The 12,631-nt window shown below is 42.1% G+C and overlaps 3 long non-coding RNA genes across 3 annotated transcripts; all 3 read left to right on the top strand.

Moving 5' to 3' along the window:
* The first annotated feature begins 696 nt into the window (after window positions 1-696).
* On the top strand, window positions 697-1,603 carry LOC122053551. The gene is made up of 4 exons (XR_006132232.1): window positions 697-835; window positions 927-986; window positions 1,056-1,149; window positions 1,534-1,603. It is a non-coding gene; the product is annotated as an uncharacterized LOC122053551 (long non-coding RNA).
* Window positions 1,604-5,370: 3,767 nt separating this feature from the next.
* On the top strand, window positions 5,371-6,265 carry LOC122053550. The gene is made up of 4 exons (XR_006132231.1): window positions 5,371-5,497; window positions 5,589-5,648; window positions 5,718-5,811; window positions 6,196-6,265. It is a non-coding gene; the product is annotated as an uncharacterized LOC122053550 (long non-coding RNA).
* A 3,776-nt stretch (window positions 6,266-10,041) lies between these two features.
* LOC122053548 lies at window positions 10,042-10,936 on the top strand. The gene is made up of 4 exons (XR_006132230.1): window positions 10,042-10,168; window positions 10,260-10,319; window positions 10,389-10,482; window positions 10,867-10,936. It is a non-coding gene; the product is annotated as an uncharacterized LOC122053548 (long non-coding RNA).
* Window positions 10,937-12,631: the final 1,695 nt, after the last annotated feature.

Here is a 12,631-nt window from a genome sequence, read left to right as displayed (position 1 = left end):
TCCGGCCAAAGTGGGTCCTTCCGCGAGCTCTTCTCGGATCTAAGCTCCCCTCGTCAAGAAGAAGGCCGTGAGCACTGTAAAATACAGCACCCAAATAATATTTAAATAATAAGGTTATTGGACAAATAATCTTATTGGATTTTTCAGAAATTTTTGGGAATTTTCTGAGAATTTTTCGGAGTCCGTTTGGCGTAGTTTAAGGGGATTAATTATGGGTTGCGAGAAAGCCTCTTTAGAATACCCAAATGTGGGAGTTGATTGAGGAAGCAACTTATGATTTAATTAAATGAAACCCTAAGTTTCTATTTTTCCCGATTTCTTTTCTTTCCCTTCACCTCATCGCCGCACGATTCCCTTCTCTTCCTCATTCCCGATCTCCTCCTCCCCTCTCATCTTCACGCTGTCGCGACCGGCCCCTCCTCACTCGATCGCCGCCGGTGAAGTCCTCAGCCGGTAACGTGCTAGCGACCTTGAAGCTGCAGCATCGCCTCCTGATCTTGCCGACGCCGAGCTCTTTTCCGATTCCACCTTTCTTCGCTTAAGCCCTAGCGTGTGCCGATGTCGCGCCTTGCATCTACGCCCGACGCCATCATCCTTACCATGCCCTAGCCTGAATCGATCTCGCGGTGGTGCACAGATCTTCCTCCAGCCGACGCTGTCGATTCGTCTCGACGTTGCCGCCGGCCAAGGAGCAAGAAGGGGTGTTGTTCCAAGGGTCCAGCCACCCTTTGCTTCTTCCCTCGTCTTCAAGGTGCAGCTGGTCAGTTGCTTGGAGTCATCCGATCTTCACCAGAAGAGTGAGTGATGGAGAGGAGTATGCTGGTAATAGATTGAGGTGAGGCAAATGCTTGGAATTGATTAGCAGTGATTGGTTTTCCATTCTATGTATTGGATGTGAAGATTTAATGTTTGGCTTGTTCTTATAGTTTTGGCCAGCACTGTAGGCCAGTGAACCATCGGAGAAGAGATTGTTGACATGGAATTAAGTAAGTTTAAGAACTGATTTTGTATCCTATTGTAGAGTAATTGATAGATTTCTGTGTTTTGGTTGTTAGGTTAGAAGGTGATGGAGATGTGGGCAGCAGTAAGCATCACACCCGTGATTTTCAACAGTGGGTTGTTTCGTTCACAAGGAGCACTTCGAATGAGGTGAGTTGTGTTTGGAGATTGGTTTGTAGTCTTGTGATGGATTGGTTGATTTTGGTTGATGGTGTGGGGTGGATATAGTTATGTATCCATTTCTGATTTAGATTTTAATCTGTGGTATCTTGATTAACGAATAATTAGTGGTGTTGGTTGGATTGTCAGCTGTGGTAGTTAGAAAGGGATTATATGGAAGAATTATGCATGTTCGATTTATGATGTTTAGTTGTTGATGGAATTAAATTTGACTAGATAAGTTGGATGGGTAGATTATGCTTTCTTGGATTAAATGGAAGTATGTGAATAAAGAGGTTGAATCGGTTTAGGTTTGTTGATAGTTGATACATTGATTATAGATCCTTAGTTTTGTCTCGTATCCTGTATTTGTAGGATCCGAGTTGGATGTGATCTTCTGGAGTTGTTGAAGACGGTTGACACGCACTACGTATAAAGGCGGGTACTTCTTGCTTTATCTCTTTATCACATTGATCTTAGTGCATGAGCTATATGTTTAGTTGGCTACTATGTTTATCTTGACTCCACTCTTATTTTTCCTGCGCTTGATACTTCCACTCAATCTTTGAGCTACTCGTTTCAGTATCTATACGGTCTCTCGTTGCTATTCATGATATTTAGCAGATACTATAGTACTAGGTATTGGATACCGATACCGACATTAGATAGTAGGTATTGGATATATGGACACCGATACCATGGTTACCTGTTTGATTTCTATTTACACACCTTCTTGAGCATGCCGGCTTCATGTAGCATACTGTTTCGCTTATATATATATATGATGGCTGTTTTCGCATCATGTCATGACATGCATAGCCGACGACTTTGGCTCCCTTGTGGTTGAGGCAGTCGTTGGCCTGGGCCGCCGCCCATGGGTAGTGGTAGCTGGAGCGTGCCGCTTGTCTGTCGTGTCACACTCGGCCACTCATGGGTAGTGGCGGTGGAGTTCGGAGCGAGGACCCGTCAGACGTAGCTATTCACTACTATGCACTGTCCATCCGGCCACCGAGAGTAGTGGCGGCCTTTGGGTGGTACTGTTTGTCATCGATCCGCCTCTCGACCATACGGGGTCGTGGTGCGAGAGAGGTGGGCGGTGACCATCATATATCGTTATTATTATATCTGCTGGTTGTTTACTTATGCTGTTGTTGCTTATCTATGTTGCTGTTACTAGATTATGCTGCTGTCGTTTATTTATGCTGTTATGCTTACATAGGCTGAGATTTATACCTGTGTTAGGTGTTTAGACACTGGCTTACTTACTGTTGACCTGTATATACCTCACATGATACCATGTAGTTATGAGCAGTACTGTAGCAGGACTTTGCTACATCTACCTTCCCTTACTAGCCTAGGATATGGTTTCAGGTATGGACACTTATTATGATATCACTGTAGTATCTGCTATTTCTTTACGAGACTGTATACCTTTGCATCTCTAGTTTGTTTTACTTTACTCATGCACTATCTGTCTATTACCCGCTGAGTCTTTATACTCACCACCCCGTATATTGGTAATTTCACCAGGTAGCAGGTAAAGGATATATGGAGTCGCCTGGAGATCCTGTCCGCCAGTTCCACGTCACATTCGAGGACGATATTATGATTTTGGTTTTCATTTTATTGTGAGTTAAACCTTTGAATTTAGCATTGTAATAATTGGGCTGTGGACTTGTTATTTTGTATTTGGTTGTTTTGTCGAGGAGTCAAGCCGGGCCGGCCCGCGGTGAGTTTTTGTTATTTTATTTTTGTTATTCTTGTTTTCCGCTGTGTTTGATTGTCCAGCCGTGTGGGCTGTATATTATCTGCATGGTTGTGATATATATTTGTATATGTATTATCTGTGGTGTTGTATACCGGTTCTATTTGTCACTGCTACAGGGGAGGTGCTGTCCGATTTTCGTCGGACAACCTTACTCTCGGGGCGTGACAATTTATTGGTATCAGAGCTACAGGTTTTACGAGGCCTATTTTTGTTTGGTTTTTCGTGATTTGGTTTCTCGATGTGACCTTTCGGGTTTTGGGACCAGGCAGCGACAGGATTCTCCAAGCTATAGGAGGTATGTTCGCATATTGTTATCTTACATTACTGTTAGTGCATGCATAGTTGTGATGTTAGTTATGTTATGTGTTAGTATACTTTTGTTAGTACCTGTCTAGTTGTTTGTAGCATACATCAAATGAGTTGGGGCAATCACTGATCACGGTTGACCCTACTAGAGATCAAGGAATACAGTCTCATAGGATTTCTTTTACCATACCACTAGTGTTATTAATTTCTGTTATCACTAGTTTAGTAGTGGTTAGTATCTGCTAAATATCATATTGGTTCGGTTCGTGGAGAACCAATATCTGCTAAATATCATATTGCTTCGGTTCGTGAAGAACCAATTTACTCGTATAGCCTTGGTTCGTAGAGAATCGATTTACTCTTATTGCCTGGGTTCGTAGAGAACCGATTTACTCTTATTGGCTTAGATAGTAGAGGATTGATTTATCCTAGTTGTTTCGGGTTATAGAGGACCAGTTTATTCTTGTTGCTTCGGTTAGTAGAGGACAGATGTACCTTTGTTGACTTGATCAGTAGAAGATTGATCCGTTCTTGTCGGTGTAGATGGTAGAGTACAGAGTTAATTTTATTAGTTCGGTTGTAGGAGACCGACTCACTCTATTTTATAGAGATTATGATCCCCGGGTTATTTGTGTTAGTTAGATAACTTAAAAGTCACATTTGAATTCATGACTGGTACAGACGGAGAATTGACTGAGTTAGCTACATACCATTGCTGGCTTGACTAGTCTGTAGAGGATTGATGTGTCCTATTCTATGGGGATTTTGACCATGGATGGGATGTACTTGGTAGAATGACCTTGAGGGTACATTTGGATGGATGACCCCCATTGATGTGGAAAGGTGTGGAGCTAGTTGCTTAACACTTACGAGATGCAACCGTTATAGGGTGTATAAATCGATAAGTACATACAGATACTAGAGTGCAGTTGGGAGCATGTTGTGATAGATTTTGATGTGAGGTTACCCAGGATATGGAGAGGATACGATGTGTTGGGAAATTAGTGATTGGTTGATGAATTTGCTCTCTAGTTATTGATTTGTAGGATGGATTCTTTAGATCGAGTAGCAGGATTATATGATAGAGAGATTACTGAACCTCAGGGTATATCTCTGAGTATTGAATTGAATGGAGATTCATGATTCATATCACGATAGTGACAGATTTTTTTTTCAGCAGACCATGAGTATAAAGTTCTGTTTTAGAACCGCTTTACATCTTTAGACAGATAAACAAACTGAGAGCTTAATGTGAATGTTAGAGGATTTGTTGATACTAGGTGTTGTGGATTTTGGAGATGATTGATTTACTTACAGACAGCAGTGTGAGAGCAGCGGAAGCAAGATGAGCTCATAACCCATAGAGTCATCTTTGACAGTTAGAGAATTGTTATGATACTTGGATGGAGTGGTATATGAGTATGTTGTTGGATTGTTACACTTAGATGTGGATCCCTGAGTTGAGCAGTAAATTTGGGGACCAAATTTTTATTAGTGGGGGAGAATGTAAAATACAGCACCCAAATAATATTTAAATAATAAGGTTATTGGACAAATAATCTTATTGGATTTTTCAGAAATTTTTGGGAATTTTCTGAGAATTTTTCGGAGTCCGTTTGGCGTAGTTTAAGGGGATTAATTATGGGTTGCGAGAAAGCCTCTTTAGAATACCCAAATGTGGGAGTTGATTGAGGAAGCAACTTATGATTTAATTAAATGAAACCCTAAGTTTCTATTTTTCCCGATTTCTTTTCTTTCCCTTCACCTCATCGCCGCACGATTCCCTTCTCTTCCTCATTCCCGATCTCCTCCTCCCCTCTCATCTTCACGCTGTCGCGACCGGCCCCTCCTCACTCGATCGCCGCCGGTGAAGTCCTCAGCCGGTAACGTGCTAGCGACCTTGAAGCTGCAGCATCGCCTCCTGATCTTGCCGACGCCGAGCTCTTTTCCGATTCCACCTTTCTTCGCTTAAGCCCTAGCGTGTGCCGATGTCGCGCCTTGCATCTACGCCCGACGCCATCATCCTTACCATGCCCTAGCCTGAATCGATCTCGCGGTGGTGCACAGATCTTCCTCCAGCCGACGCTGTCGATTCGTCTCGACGTTGCCGCCGGCCAAGGAGCAAGAAGGGATGTTGTTCCAAGGGTCCAGCCACCCTTTGCTTCTTCCCTCGTCTTCAAGGTGCAGCTGGTCAGTTGCTTGGAGTCATCCGATCTTCACCAAAAGAGTGAGTGATGGAGAGGAGTATGCTGGTAATAGATTGAGGTGAGGCAAATGCTTGGAATTGATTAGCAGTGATTGGTTTTCCATTCTATGTATTGGATGTGAAGATTTAATGTTTGGCTTGTTCTTATAGTTTTGGCCAGCACTGTAGGCCAGTGAACCATCGGAGAAGAGATTGTTGACATGGAATTAAGTAAGTTTAAGAACTGATTTTGTATCCTATTGTAGAGTAATTGATAGATTTCTGTGTTTTGGTTGTTAGGTTAGAAGGTGATGGAGATGTGGGCAGCAGTAAGCATCACACCCGTGATTTTCAACAGTGGGTTGTTTCGTTCACAAGGAGCACTTCGAATGAGGTGAGTTGTGTTTGGAGATTGGTTTGTAGTCTTGTGATGGATTGGTTGATTTTGGTTGATGGTGTGGGGTGGATATAGTTATGTATCCATTTCTGATTTAGATTTTAATCTGTGGTATCTTGATTAACGAATAATTAGTGGTGTTGGTTGGATTGTCAGCTGTGGTAGTTAGAAAGGGATTATATGGAAGAATTATGCATGTTCGATTTATGATGTTTAGTTGTTGATGGAATTAAATTTGACTAGATAAGTTGGATGGGTAGATTATGCTTTCTTGGATTAAATGGAAGTATGTGAATAAAGAGGTTGAATCGGTTTAGGTTTGTTGATAGTTGATACATTGATTATAGATCCTTAGTTTTGTCTCGTATCCTGTATTTGTAGGATCCGAGTTGGATGTGATCTTCTGGAGTTGTTGAAGACGGTTGACACGCACTACGTATAAAGGCGGGTACTTCTTGCTTTATCTCTTTATCACATTGATCTTAGTGCATGAGCTATATGTTTAGTTGGCTACTATGTTTATCTTGACTCCACTCTTATTTTTCCTGCGCTTGATACTTCCACTCAATCTTTGAGCTACTCGTTTCTGTATCTATACAGTCTCTCGTTGCTATTCATGATATTTAGCAGATACTATAGTACTAGGTATTGGATACCAGATACCAGACATTAGATAGTAGGTATTGGATATATGGACACCTGATACCATGGTTACCTGCTTTGATTTCTGTTTATTTACACACCTTGCTGAGCATGCTGGCTTCATGTAGCATACCTGTTTCTGTTTATATATATATGATGACTGCTGCATTTTCGCATCATGTCATGACATGCATAGCCGACGACTTTGGCTCCCTTGTGGTTGAGACGGTCGTTGGCCTGAGCCGCACGCTCGGCCGCTCATGGGTAGTGGTAGCTGGAGCGTGCCGCTTGTCCTGTCGTGTCACACTCGGCCACTCATGGGTAGTGGCGGCTGGAGTTGCGGCAGCAGGGACCCCGTCGCAGACGTAGCTATTCAGCTACTATGCACCTGTCCATCCGGTCACTCGAGAGTAGTGGCGGCCTTTGGGTGGTACAGTTTGTCATCGATCCGGCCTCTCGACCATACAGGGGTCGTGGTGCCATCCGTACATACGCTGTTGTTATTATATCTGCTGGTTGTTTACTTATGTTGTTGTTGCTTATCCATGCTGCTGTTGCTAGATTATACTGCTGTTGTTTATTTATGCTGTTATGCTTACTTAGGTTGAGATTTATACCTATGTTAGGTGTTTAGACACTGGCTTACTTACTGTTGACCTGTATATACCTCACATGATACCATGTAGTTATGAGCAGTACTGTAGCAGGACTTTGCTACATCTACCTTCCCTTACTAGCCTAGGATATGGTTTCAGGTATGGACACTTATTATGATATCACTGTAGTATCTGCTATTTCTTTACGAGACTGTATACCTTTGCATCTCTAGTTTGTTTTACTTTACTCATGCACTATCTGTCTATTACCCGCTGAGTCTTTATACTCACCACCCCGTATATTGGTAATTTCACCAGGTAGCAGGTAAAGGATATATGGAGTCACCTGGAGATCCTGTCCGCCAGTTCCACGTCACATTCGAGGACGATATTATGATTTTGGTTTTCATTTTATTGTGAGTTAAACCTTTGAATTTAGCATTGTAATAATTGGGCTGTGGACTTGTTATTTTGTATTTGGTTGTTTTGTCGAGGAGTCAAGCCGGGCCGGCCCGCGGTGAGTTTTTGTTATTTTATTTTTGTTATTCTTGTTTTCCGCTGTGTTTGATTGTCCAGCCGTGTGGGCTGTATATTATCTGCATGGTTGTGATATATATTTGTATATGTATTATCTGTGGTGTTGTATACCGGTTCTATTTGTCACTGCTACAGGGGAGGTGCTGTCCGATTTTCGTCGGACAACCTTACTCTCGGGGCGTGACAATTTATTGGTATCAGAGCTACAGGTTTTACGAGGCCTATTTTTGTTTGGTTTTTCGTGATTTGGTTTCTCGATGTGACCTTTCGGGTTTTGGGACCAGGCAGCGACAGGATTCTCCAAGCTATAGGAGGTATGTTCGCATATTGTTATCTTACATTACTGTTAGTGCATGCATAGTTGTGATGTTAGTTATGTTATGTGTTAGTATACTTTTGTTAGTACCTGTCTAGTTGTTTGTAGCATACATCAAATGAGTTGGGGCAATCACTGATCACGGTTGACCCTACTAGAGATCAAGGAATACAGTCTCATAGGATTTCTTTTACCATACCACTAGTGTTATTAATTTCTGTTATCACTAGTTTAGTAGTGGTTAGTATCTGCTAAATATCATATTGGTTCGGTTCGTGGAGAACCAATATCTGCTAAATATCATATTGCTTCGGTTCGTGAAGAACCAATTTACTCGTATAGCCTTGGTTCGTAGAGAATCGATTTACTCTTATTGCCTGGGTTCGTAGAGAACCGATTTACTCTTATTGGCTTAGATAGTAGAGGATTGATTTATCCTAGTTGTTTCGGGTTATAGAGGACCAGTTTATTCTTGTTGCTTCGGTTAGTAGAGGACAGATGTACCTTTGTTGACTTGATCAGTAGAAGATTGATCCGTTCTTGTCGGTGTAGATGGTAGAGTACAGAGTTAATTTTATTAGTTCGGTTGTAGGAGACCGACTCACTCTATTTTATAGAGATTATGATCCCCGGGTTATTTGTGTTAGTTAGATAACTTAAAAGTCACATTTGAATTCATGACTGGTACAGACGGAGAATTGACTGAGTTAGCTACATACCATTGCTGGCTTGACTAGTCTGTAGAGGATTGATGTGTCCTATTCTATGGGGATTTTGACCATGGATGGGATGTACTTGGTAGAATGACCTTGAGGGTACATTTGGATGGATGACCCCCATTGATGTGGAAAGGTGTGGAGCTAGTTGCTTAACACTTACGAGATGCAACCGTTATAGGGTGTATAAATCGATAAGTACATACAGATACTAGAGTGCAGTTGGGAGCATGTTGTGATAGATTTTGATGTGAGGTTACCCAGGATATGGAGAGGATACGATGTGTTGGGAAATTAGTGATTGGTTGATGAATTTGCTCTCTAGTTATTGATTTGTAGGATGGATTCTTTAGATCGAGTAGCAGGATTATATGATAGAGAGATTACTGAACCTCAGGGTATATCTCTGAGTATTGAATTGAATGGAGATTCATGATTCATATCACGATAGTGACAGATTTTTTCAGCAGACCATGAGTATAAAGTTCTGTTTTAGAACCGCTTTACATCTTTAGACAGATAAACAAACTGAGAGCTTAATGTGAATGTTAGAGGATTTGTTGATACTAGGTGTTGTGGATTTTGGAGATGATTGATTTACTTACAGACAGCAGTGTGAGAGCAGCGGAAGCAAGATGAGCTCATAACCCATAGAGTCATCTTTGACAGTTAGAGAATTGTTATGATACTTGGATGGAGTGGTATATGAGTATGTTGTTGGATTGTTACACTTAGATGTGAGTTGAGTAGTAAATTTGGGGACCAAATTTTTATTAGTGGGGGAGAATGTAAAATACAGCACCCAAATAATATTTAAATAATAAGGTTATTGGACAAATAATCTTATTGGATTTTTCAGAAATTTTTGGGAATTTTCTGAGAATTTTTCGGAGTCCGTTTGGCGTAGTTTAAGGGGATTAATTATGGGTTGCGAGAAAGCCTCTTTAGAATACCCAAATGTGGGAGTTGATTGAGGAAGCAACTTATGATTTAATTAAATGAAACCCTAAGTTTCTATTTTTCCCGATTTCTTTTCTTTCCCTTCACCTCATCGCCGCACGATTCCCTTCTCTTCCTCATTCCCGATCTCCTCCTCCCCTCTCATCTTCACGCTGTCGCGACCGGCCCCTCCTCACTCGATCGCCGCCGGTGAAGTCCTCAGCCGGTAACGTGCTAGCGACCTTGAAGCTGCAGCATCGCCTCCTGATCTTGCCGACGCCGAGCTCTTTTCCGATTCCACCTTTCTTCGCTTAAGCCCTAGCGTGTGCCGATGTCGCGCCTTGCATCTACGCCCGACGCCATCATCCTTACCATGCCCTAGCCTGAATCGATCTCGCGGTGGTGCACAGATCTTCCTCCAGCCGACGCTGTCGATTCGTCTCGACGTTGCCGCCGGCCAAGGAGCAAGAAGGGATGTTGTTCCAAGGGTCCAGCCACCCTTTGCTTCTTCCCTCGTCTTCAAGGTGCAGCTGGTCAGTTGCTTGGAGTCATCCGATCTTCACCAAAAGAGTGAGTGATGGAGAGGAGTATGCTGGTAATAGATTGAGGTGAGGCAAATGCTTGGAATTGATTAGCAGTGATTGGTTTTCCATTCTATGTATTGGATGTGAAGATTTAATGTTTGGCTTGTTCTTATAGTTTTGGCCAGCACTGTAGGCCAGTGAACCATCGGAGAAGAGATTGTTGACATGGAATTAAGTAAGTTTAAGAACTGATTTTGTATCCTATTGTAGAGTAATTGATAGATTTCTGTGTTTTGGTTGTTAGGTTAGAAGGTGATGGAGATGTGGGCAGCAGTAAGCATCACACCCGTGATTTTCAACAGTGGGTTGTTTCGTTCACAAGGAGCACTTCGAATGAGGTGAGTTGTGTTTGGAGATTGGTTTGTAGTCTTGTGATGGATTGGTTGATTTTGGTTGATGGTGTGGGGTGGATATAGTTATGTATCCATTTCTGATTTAGATTTTAATCTGTGGTATCTTGATTAACGAATAATTAGTGGTGTTGGTTGGATTGTCAGCTGTGGTAGTTAGAAAGGGATTATATGGAAGAATTATGCATGTTCGATTTATGATGTTTAGTTGTTGATGGAATTAAATTTGACTAGATAAGTTGGATGGGTAGATTATGCTTTCTTGGATTAAATGGAAGTATGTGAATAAAGAGGTTGAATCGGTTTAGGTTTGTTGATAGTTGATACATTGATTATAGATCCTTAGTTTTGTCTCGTATCCTGTATTTGTAGGATCCGAGTTGGATGTGATCTTCTGGAGTTGTTGAAGACGGTTGACACGCACTACGTATAAAGGCGGGTACTTCTTGCTTTATCTCTTTATCACATTGATCTTAGTGCATGAGCTATATGTTTAGTTGGCTACTATGTTTATCTTGACTCCACTCTTATTTTTCCTGCGCTTGATACTTCCACTCAATCTTTGAGCTACTCGTTTCTGTATCTATACAGTCTCTCGTTGCTATTCATGATATTTAGCAGATACTATAGTACTAGGTATTGGATACCAGATACCAGACATTAGATAGTAGGTATTGGATATATGGACACCTGATACCATGGTTACCTGCTTTGATTTCTGTTTATTTACACACCTTGCTGAGCATGCTGGCTTCATGTAGCATACCTGTTTCTGTTTATATATATATGATGACTGCTGCATTTTCGCATCATGTCATGACATGCATAGCCGACGACTTTGGCTCCCTTGTGGTTGAGACGGTCGTTGGCCTGAGCCGCACGCTCGGCCGCTCATGGGTAGTGGTAGCTGGAGCGTGCCGCTTGTCCTGTCGTGTCACACTCGGCCACTCATGGGTAGTGGCGGCTGGAGTTGCGGCAGCAGGGACCCCGTCGCAGACGTAGCTATTCAGCTACTATGCACCTGTCCATCCGGTCACTCGAGAGTAGTGGCGGCCTTTGGGTGGTACAGTTTGTCATCGATCCGGCCTCTCGACCATACAGGGGTCGTGGTGCAGAGAGGTGGGCGGGGTGACCATCCGTACATACGCTGTTATTATTATATCTGCTGGTTGTTTACTTATGCTGTTGTTGCTTATCTATGTTGCTGTTACTAGATTATGCTGCTGTCGTTTATTTATGCTGTTATGCTTACATAGGCTGAGATTTATACCTGTGTTAGGTGTTTAGACACTGGCTTACTTACTGTTGACCTGTATATACCTCACATGATACCATGTAGTTATGAGCAGTACTGTAGCAGGACTTTGCTACATCTACCTTCCCTTACTAGCCTAGGATATGGTTTCAGGTATGGACACTTATTATGATATCACTGTAGTATCTGCTATTTCTTTACAAGACTGTATACCTTTGCATCTCTAGTTTGTTTTACTTTACTCATGCACTATCTGTCTATTACCCGCTGAGTCTTTATACTCACCACCCCGTATATTGGTAATTTCACCAGGTAGCAGGTAAAGGATATATGGAGTCGCCTGGAGATCCTGTCCGCCAGTTCCACGTCACATTCGAGGACGATATTATGATTTTGGTTTTCATTTTATTGTGAGTTAAACCTTTGAATTTAGCATTGTAATAATTGGGCTGTGGACTTGTTATTTTGTATTTGGTTGTTTTGTCGAGGAGTCAAGCCGGGCCGGCCCGCGGTGAGTTTTTGTTATTTTATTTTTGTTATTCTTGTTTTCCGCTGTGTTTGATTGTCCAGCCGTGTGGGCTGTATATTATCTGCATGGTTGTGATATATATTTGTATATGTATTATCTGTGGTGTTGTATACCGGTTCTATTTGTCACTGCTACAGGGGAGGTGCTGTCCGATTTTCGTCGGACAACCTTACTCTCGGGGCGTGACAAGCACGAAGAGGAAGCCAAAAATTGTAAGGCACCAAAACCCTAGAGGCATTAGAGTCATTCTTCGGTTGTAAGTCCAAGAACGATGTAAGTTACTTACTCACCTGCGGTAAGAGTAGTTCCGGGATTTCTTTTAGTTTACTGCCATATGTTGAGGTTTCGGATTC

This window comes from Zingiber officinale, chromosome 3A (assembly GCF_018446385.1).
Source record: "Zingiber officinale cultivar Zhangliang chromosome 3A, Zo_v1.1, whole genome shotgun sequence".
NCBI classification, from domain to species: Eukaryota; Viridiplantae; Streptophyta; class Magnoliopsida; order Zingiberales; family Zingiberaceae; genus Zingiber; species Zingiber officinale.
Note: the sequence above shows the minus strand (reverse complement) of the source record. Positions and strands in the feature narration are given on the sequence as shown.